Here is a 9,137-nt window from a genome sequence, read left to right on the forward strand (position 1 = left end):
CCAAAAATGATGGTTGCACACAACAAGAAGAAGACAAGGAACACATGCTCATGCAGTGTGCTCTGTCCAAATAACACTTATTTCACGGAACAGCACCCACCGTGCCCAGGAAGCTGGTTCATTAGTACATGTGAGTCAGATGCCTGTTCAAAGAAATTCTGAGTCACTGGTGGACTCTGGCTCATGTTCACAATATGCACAGACAGCACAGGAAATGCATTCTTAGCCCATGAGTAAAGTAAGCATCTTCAGCCCAAAGTCAGTATTACACATTTTATTAAAAAAAATAAAAAAAAAAGAGAGAGAGAACCAAGCAGGGAAGAGATCCAAACAAGCTCAGCAACTCTGAGTCCTCATTCTCAAAAATAGAGCTAGTACCGTGATGTTCCTCATCAAACAAAGCAGTTTTTCTGCAAGCTGGCTAGTTAGCCAACACATGTCACTGTGCTTGGCCCAGTGACCCCGGTCTTTCCTCAAATAGTCCCAGCCAAGCAGTGCTACGGACACTCTCATTAGTCTATAGACGGCATACTGGAACATTTTCAGAATTCATTCAAATAAAACAGACAGCACCACATTCTGGGTACCTGAAGATAGAAGAAATATAAATTAACATCCTATCAATTAATCAAGCTATTAAGATGCAAAACTTGAAGCCCACCCAAATCTGATAACAATCACATCCATAGAAGGAATTCAGCATTATCATATACTATATCCTGTTATAAGGCTGCAGTTGTCATATAGTTATCACATAAAATAATAACATAATTCAGTGTTGCTAAACAGCTACCTATTCCCCAGGTTTCAGAGGAACACAAGCACAGAAACAAGTACAGCATTGTCTTCAGCAAACATCAAGTTCCCATCTGGCTCCAGAACAGAGCACTCAAACTATCCTGAATTCCTATGGTATTCACACAGTATTACAGCATCTCATCTTGCACTGCTCCCTTACACGTTCTCTTAGCCCTTTGCCTTACACATAGCTGGACTAATCAATCTTAGGGGTCTTTCTGAATCTTCGCAATTCTATGATTACAAGATGGAGCCCTAATACCCAGACCAAAGCACTAAAGCTGTAGACTTCCTGAACACACCACAGCTGGAAAAATAAGAAAAAAGTATAACTCTTATACTCACAGCAGCATAGAGCAGCAACCCAGACCGATAAGTTCTTTATGACCCCCCCACACCTCTTTTCCCCCTTAAAATAAGGAAGACAGGTTTGGATGGGTATTCCAATCAGTTTCCTCAGTAACTACCCACAGGTGATACAGGGTTTAGAGGTGCTGCCACAGCAGATAGGAACCAGCTGTGCTTGGACAGGTGTGACAACAGACCACTGCCTGATGGGCTGCACTTAGGCACCTTGCTACAGGTCAGCTGCACTATGTGACGTGGGACAAGAGCTCTTGCAGAAGAGAGGAACTAGGGGGTATAGTGACACTGCTATTCTTAGGGGACTAAAAAGGTCATTATTTAAAAAGAGAAGAAAGAAGCATGACTCAGAAACTAAATAAAACCATAGGGAAGTTTGACTGTGCCTTAAGCATAAATGATGAAAAAAGCAGTTTACAGAAAGGATTCCTTACACCAATTTTGCCGATAGAAAGCTATGTTTGGAAGACATGCTGTGATAACTACTTTGAATCTACTATTATCCTACAGAACTATTGTTAAAGCTACATATTAATGCCTGGTTAAGTTATGGAGTAGCATCAGATTTCCTTACAAAGATGCTCACTCCTCCTTTCCACCTGAAACTTTACCTCCACTTTACCAGGAGGCAACAGCAGTCAGCTCCCTGCTCTGCAAAGCTTGCCAAATGACTTTCCCCTTCCCTGTGGAGAAGACATAGCTGATATTCGCTAACTAATAACTTTACTGACTCATTAAGGAAGTGTTTCCACCGATAAACTATCAAGCTGCAAGACATAGCTTGTGGCAAATCAAGCGTCCTGTATTTCAGCCTGCAGAGATTGCCTTCTGGAAATAACATTGCTCAGCAAGCACTGTGCTGTTTTCTTCACACAAATGATGCAGTCAAGACTTTCTGTTAGAATAAGACCACCACTTCCTTCTCTGAACCACAAAAGAAAGCCAAAAGAAAATTTCACTTAAACTCAAACCATTAAAAATATATATATATATCTCTTAATGAGTGGTCTTCTGCAACTCTTCCGGGCAGCTCATGGTACCAAAGTGAAGTTTGCTATTTTGGTGGGGTTTTCTTGGAGGGAAAAATTTTGGTTAATATAATCCAAAGTAAATGCAAACATTCTTGTTCAACTGTGGATACTTGAGGGAATATTGTGTTTGCGGGAGTTATATTAATGAAGGGATCATAATGGTTAGGATGCAGATCCTGTGGGTCCTTCACAGTTTCACCCTAACAGTAACCTAACTATGACCCTTACCACAGTCTATGACTGTGAAACAGAGACATTAGCAGCTGGCATTCTTTTGGTTGAGAAAATATAAGTCATCAATAATGCAGGGCATATCCTACAACACAGAATATGTTATCCCTAACAATGCCTCTGCTCACCAATAAATAGCTGTTCTATAACTACCTTGTGTCAGCTGCCCCTTGACTTTGCATCCCTTGCGTGCAGAGAATTTTCTTGGAGCAAAGTGAAATTGTTGGTATGCACCAACAGAAAGTTTGAGTTTTTTTAACACATAAGGAGCTTATGGCTATCTTTCCTCAAGTCAGTGCCTGCAGTACCAGCAACAAAATTTGCCTTTTTTCTTCCATAGGCAAACAATGGACATAATGGCAGTCTGTACAAGAGAAGTTGCATGGGAAATAACCGCTTGGTCCCTTACATCATTCAGTTTCATTCATTACTGCTACTTTTGATCAGGCAGCAGACTTTAAACAAACAAAAATATCTTTCATGTAAAGAGCATCATACAACTGTAAGCTTTTAAGCTTCCACAGTATGCTGTGTCAACTGTATAAACGGTTTCAAAAAGTGATCAGACATATTCTTGGAGTACAAATCAACCAGTGGCTGGTAAAACTTAGCAGCCCATGTGCCACATCTCATCCTGCAAGCCCTTTCTGCTGCTGTTGGCTTCAGGCTGGGGAACACAAAAGGAGCACTGTGCAGTTTTCTTGTTTTGTATTTACATCCCCTCCCTGATATCTTCTGCTGACCTCTGCTAGAGAAAACACCTACGTAAATCTTTTCATCCTGTGGCCATTCCCATATTACTATTCAGCCTCTCTTTCAGCACTGCTTGCTTGAGACATATGTCAGTTGGGAACAAGGAACCCAGCCTCCAGCCCAGTGGAGCTGTGGGATGGAGCTGGCTGTTGGCACTCTGGGAGTGCCATGTCACCTGGGCCTCTGGACACTCACCGATGGCACCAGGCTACACAGTATAAACATGCAAGACAAAATGAGCCAGAGAGAAAGGATCTAAAGAGAGCATGTGCATGAAGAGGTACTTTTAACTTCTGCAAAGCGGGGTCATACAAGGAGCTGACCCAAGTGAGTGGACGCAGAAAACAGGACTGCCAGTGTGCATTAGTCTGGCTCACAGTACTGAGCTGGCTAATCGTGGAAACTGAATCAAATACAGACGGCCAAGAATGAAAGCTGAGCTTCCTGGGAAATGAGAATGAATGATGGCTCCCTTCAAGCTAGTCCAATCCAGCTTTCCTCCAGTCATTGTCTTTCGGATGGCATCAGATATAAGTGCCTGCAGAAGTCCATCTGTTGCATTGCGTAAGCTGTGTCTGAATGACCTCAGTGTCCATGTCAAAATGGTTTTTAATTCCCCTCATTAAGCCAAACTCTCTCAGCTGCACTATGGAACAGGACGATAATCCCACTGACACCAGATCAGAGTGCTCCACTCTGAACATATAAATGGTCAAGTGTAAGAAAAGGCAACCATATGTCACGTTGAGCTTTAGAGATCTGAAGCACAGAAAAAGGAAATGTCTTTGTTCGGATGATACTAAATAGTTGTCTAACTCAGCTCCAAGATTCACAGTTCATCTACCCAAATCTTAACTGCAGAGCTGGAATTCCTGCATGAAGGACGTTTCTTACAGCATTCACTGTGGTTCAGTGGCATGAATCCTACGCCATCTCAAGTAAACTAAGCCATGCATTATGTATCTTTAGTTGTTAAAAAGAGAGAGAGATGTTTGAAATCATTATAAATAAAACATCTTTCAGTTATGATTCAGAATCTGGATACTGGAATATGCAGTTAATGTAATACAAAAAGCCAAAACAACGTGCTTGTGCTATAAACTTTCATTTTTAAGTAGTACAGGTAAATAAGAATGCATTACATTAAATGTATTATACTAGATATCATGCTAAATAGTTTTCATTTAGTTCATAACATATAGAGATCTAGGAAGTATCTTTTCTTCCTCTTTCCAAACCATTCTCTCCAAGAATAAACAAGCACAAAAGCCATCTCTTACACAGCTGGTGGTCTATTGCTATTATTCCTACATCAGTTCCCACCTTAAGTCTGTGCAGTAATTTTATTTTGGTCCAAAGGCTGCCTTGTCACCAGTCAGCAGTCCCGTTCTTTTAATGATTAACTGAATTAATTAGCAACAGTCACAGCTGAAAGCTATGGAACAAGTTGCCACCACAAAGGCTGTATTTTAAACTCTGAGAGCAAACAGTTACAGTTTATGTGAACGCTGGTTGAGATAAGAATGTGTATAGTGCTTTAAAAAAAAAAAAGTAAAAAGTTTTAATTGGCTTTGCTACTTAAAAACCAGTCTTCAGGGAAGATGCAGCAAGAGATCAAAGCATGCTTAAAAATCCACATAACAGCCCCAAGGATAATAATTTGCTAATATACATTCCAGCATTTTAAAGACACCTTATTGCTACCATGGACATAGGTCCTAAATGAGACCAGACTGCACCAAGCAGCTTTTGAAAATGGAATAGAATAAAAGCTGACTATTTAGCATGAAATCTCTGATGAATTTTTGCAGGGGAAAAAAAAAAAAAACCACTATAAAGGCAACACTGCTTTGCAAATCTGCTAACCTACTTTAAGTAACCATATTCATCAACAACTATTTACTGACAGCCTACATCTATTCGGCACCAAACACAATGGGGCTATAGTCCCTAACTGATTCCTAGATGTTAGGGTAATACAGTTTTAAAGAAATTAATCCTATAAAAGGGAAGCAGGCTTTTCTCAATGTAGAGATTTTGTATTTCTGTCTGCAAAACAGAAAAAACACAGATTTCCTGGAAATACCTGAAGTTCATCTGCCAGTCACTCACAGACAGCACTGTAGCTACATGAGCCTCGTTTGAGTTGCAGCTCCCACACTGCTGTGTGACACAGCATTCTGCTGCTTCTGTTTCTCATTTTCTTATTCAGCAGTGTGGGTAAAAACTCTCACCCCGAGACAATGTTATACAGATTTGTTCAACTAGCTGCTGGTCTTACATGTCTGGTGGTGCTATATTACTATGTCAATAGCTTGCAGGTTGTTCTGCCTAGCATACGACAGAAGATAGCATTCAGCTAAAGAGCAGCTTTCCTTCCTACATTTAAGCATGCCCAACCTGCACATCTTGCCTCTCCTTTCATGTTGGTGCAGGGCTGGAAACGAATGTTTAAACCAGAACTCTGTCACCCAGCTGAGCTCCAGATACGCCCCAGGCAGCTTTCCATGGGCAAGCTGGACGCTTCACTCAGCAGCCACCTCCCAGCTTCATGCACTAACACGGTCGGTGCTGGCTGGTGCCTGCCCAGCCTCACCAGGCTCCAGCCACACGCTAATGGGAGCACCCAGCCCTGCAGTGAGATGTTCTTGAGGCTGATGACACTAACTGCTAATTTAATCCCCTTTTCTCTCCTCTTCATGAATAGCATCAACATAGGCATTTTCTCTCCTCATCAGTTCTCTGCTGGTGCAAGTAGGAGGCAGTCCTCCTCTGAACTGATTATCAGCACTGCATACCCAGCTGAACCATTTGGTAGGCCTCACATACCACCCTCCCACCACAGTAATCCTGAGTACAAGCTAATTTTTACACTTCAGTATAACAGCTGTGTCTTTTGCTACTCTAGAATAGGCTACATGCAACTGAAATAGAAGTCCAGCAAGGCACTATTTGCATCATCTTGTAAAAAGAATGAAAGCAGGAACAAGAAAGAGATAATTTGGATTGCTACATGTCTGGTTTTGTTTCCAGTCTTCCCTGAGCCCAGGACTGTCTCCATGCTGTTAAGTATTTCTTTTCTGCATGCCACTGGAAGTAGCCCAGGGGTGAGTAGAGATGCAGCAGCTCACTTGCAAAAAAGTATTTGTGAGATTTAAAACATTTTTCCTCTTTCTAAGGAGTTTGCACGTGTCTTACCAAAAGAAAAAATTATCCTCAGTTTGTCATTCTACAGCCACGCAGAGCAGGATTCAGCCTTATGTTGAAATTCTCAAAGCAGCCCTTACAGCTGAAACCTGCGTAAACAAATTGCAGGGGAAAACATGCCCATTATTCCCTGTTCCTCACCTCCTGCTGAAAAAATTTGTAACACATTTCTCAAAGTCCTGTGCCTGGGGTCACGCAATTGCTTCACTCTGCTTCTTGGACACACCTTATGGTTTACATAAGGTCATGCGTGCCAAGTGCACACAAAAATGTACTCCTCGAGGGCAGACAGGCTGTCTTTGCACTACAGCGTTGTGCCACGCTACCTGAAGCACGGCTCACCAGGCACGCTCGTGCCAGCACACACACGGGTCAGAACGGCCCGAAAGAAGGACAGCAGCAATACTGCCTCTCACCTGCAGCACCAGCTGAAGCAACCATCAGGCCATAGTGTGAGCCTGCGAAGACAGACCGTCCAGGATAGGAACATATATAGCAGGATTATCCAGCACCCTCACATGACTTGACTTCCTTTAGGGATTTGCTGAAGCTCTCAGCAGTCCCTGGAGCCAATGGTGCCAGGGAGCAGCTGGTCAGCACGCTGCTCACTATGCTGAGCTGTTACCCACACCCATCTACCTTTGCCTCCTCACCGCACCCTGTGCAGTCATGCTGCCAGCTCATGTCTGAATCAGGCAATCCAGATGAATTCATGTTTGCTAGGCCAGGTTTGCCTTTTTTAACACAGGGATCTCAGCCAGCTTGAGGTATGAGAAAGTGCCTTTGCACCGCTAAGCAGTGTCTCCATCCCCGCAAGTCCCCTCCCACACAGCAGACTTGTGGGGCACAATAACAGTGTTCCTTAGCTGAGTGCAACAGGCACATTTCTTCCTGCAGAGGGAACATTTTCCCCTCTCTTGGTTGCCAGCATCCCATCCTGCTTTACCTCTTCTGAGTGGCACAGACTGTGTGTGTTTCTTGTGGCTTTTACGTATCGAGCTCTGACAAATAGTACAAGCACCTTTTAACAATCCAAACATGAAGAACCATTTGCAACCAGCAAACAGACTAAATCTGTACTGTGCTCAGCTCTACACACTTCACCCTGTTCTTGCTACCACTACAACAGAGCAGCCAGCTTCTACAAGTTTGATCCCCCTGGGCCGACCATTCCTTTCTGCAAACTCATGCAGACCAAACCCTGCACACCAAAGATAAGAGCTGCACAAAGATGCTGCAGTGAGACAAGCCAAATTCACAGAGCTCCGAGTTCTGCATGAAAGTACTTCTATTTTTTAATGTCATGCAGTCAAATACTGTTAGGTGCCACGTAAGTGGCAGTGCTTAAATAACAACTAGACATGAAACAAATAGCTTCACTCTTCAGATAAAACACAGCAAGATACAGGATGTAAAATTAATGGCAGTGTGTTACTGATCCAGCTCTTTCAGTCCAAAAGGGGAACTGTCACTAACTGAAATAGATTCCCAATTATTAGGCTCTATTAAAGGTCTACCGCTGTCAGGACTGTCAGAGGCAGCAGGCTCTGGACACAGCAATTGCAACATTCCAGAAAGATTTTCAGTCATTTCCTGGTAAATATTCTCTGCCTACTGACAGCATAGGAAGATACCAAATCTCAACAGGAAACCTAGCCATGCTGTCATGCTCCTTTTTTAAAAATGGGAAAGAACATCATTTCTAATTAGAGAAATCTTTGGCAGTAATTTCAAAGGAAAAAAGTTTTTTTTAAAATACATATTTTTAAATGGTAGCATTTTAGCATCTCCTCATTACAACATGCCTAACTAACTTTCCTATTCTTATTAATGCTTACACTAATTTCAGAATTCCTTCTAATTATAGTGTATTACATAATTTGTCAGTTATGTCTGCTACATTGTTAACTGTGCTAAGTATCAGATAGTCACCGAGGCAGATGACCTAATGGTTCCCTTTGGTTTTTATTTTCAAAAAGAATGGAAAAAAAAGATGAAAGGTCACTGAACTGAACTGGCTCAAATGCGTTTCGAGCGCAGCCCTTCCAGCTACTGCAACTTTCGAAAGATTTCAGCCCCTGGCTGTACAGTTACGCCTTTGTTTACCACATAGGTACACTGGGACTCTCCTTGTAGCCCATGCAAGTCCCAGCACTGCGTGGTGGGACAAGACAGAGCCTGCCAGAGTTTGAGCCCGAGAGGCAGGAGTGGGCCTGAGCCAGTCAGCCCTGGAGTCAGCCCCAGCATGCTCTCACTGCCAGCGCCACGCACCGCTCCCATCCCGATGACTCAGTGCTTTGCCCACTGCCGCAGGGGGCTCTCTGTGCAGCACTGAGGGTCCGGTCCAAAGTGCAGACAGACCAGAAGGAGGGTATCAGCAACTCTTTCCAGAGAGTGAAGGCTGCACCCAGCGCAGTCATAGCTCTCACTTGGTATATAATACTGGTTGGTAGGCACTAACCAGCTAACTGGTAACTAAAGGCAAGTGGCTTCTGCTGTAACTAACAAGAAAGCAACCATTGGATTACTAGACCCATAGGACTTAGGGGCCCTGCTAGATGAAAAACTTAACATGAGCCACCAGTGTGCACTTGCAGCCCAGAAGGCCAATAGTATCCTGGGCTGCATCAGAAGAAGGGTGGCCAGGGACATGATTGTCCCTCTCTAGTCTGCCCTCATGAGGCCCCATCTGGAATATTGCATCCACATCTGGAGCCCCTAATATAGGAAAGATGTTGAGCTCTGGGAAAGGGT

At 43.2% G+C, this 9,137-nt stretch overlaps 1 long non-coding RNA gene across 1 annotated transcript; it reads right to left on the reverse strand.

Annotated features, from left to right (window-relative positions):
- Nucleotides 1-304: 304 nt before the first annotated feature.
- On the reverse strand, nt 305-7,746 carry LOC104911733. Its single transcript, XR_794141.3, has 3 exons — nt 6,800-7,746; nt 6,375-6,472; nt 305-587 (listed from the first exon to the last, which is right to left on the reverse strand). It is a non-coding gene; the product is annotated as an uncharacterized LOC104911733 (long non-coding RNA).
- Nucleotides 7,747-9,137: the final 1,391 nt, after the last annotated feature.

Source organism: Meleagris gallopavo, chromosome 7, assembly GCF_000146605.3.
Source record: "Meleagris gallopavo isolate NT-WF06-2002-E0010 breed Aviagen turkey brand Nicholas breeding stock chromosome 7, Turkey_5.1, whole genome shotgun sequence".
In the NCBI taxonomy this organism is placed as follows: domain Eukaryota; kingdom Metazoa; phylum Chordata; class Aves; order Galliformes; family Phasianidae; genus Meleagris; species Meleagris gallopavo.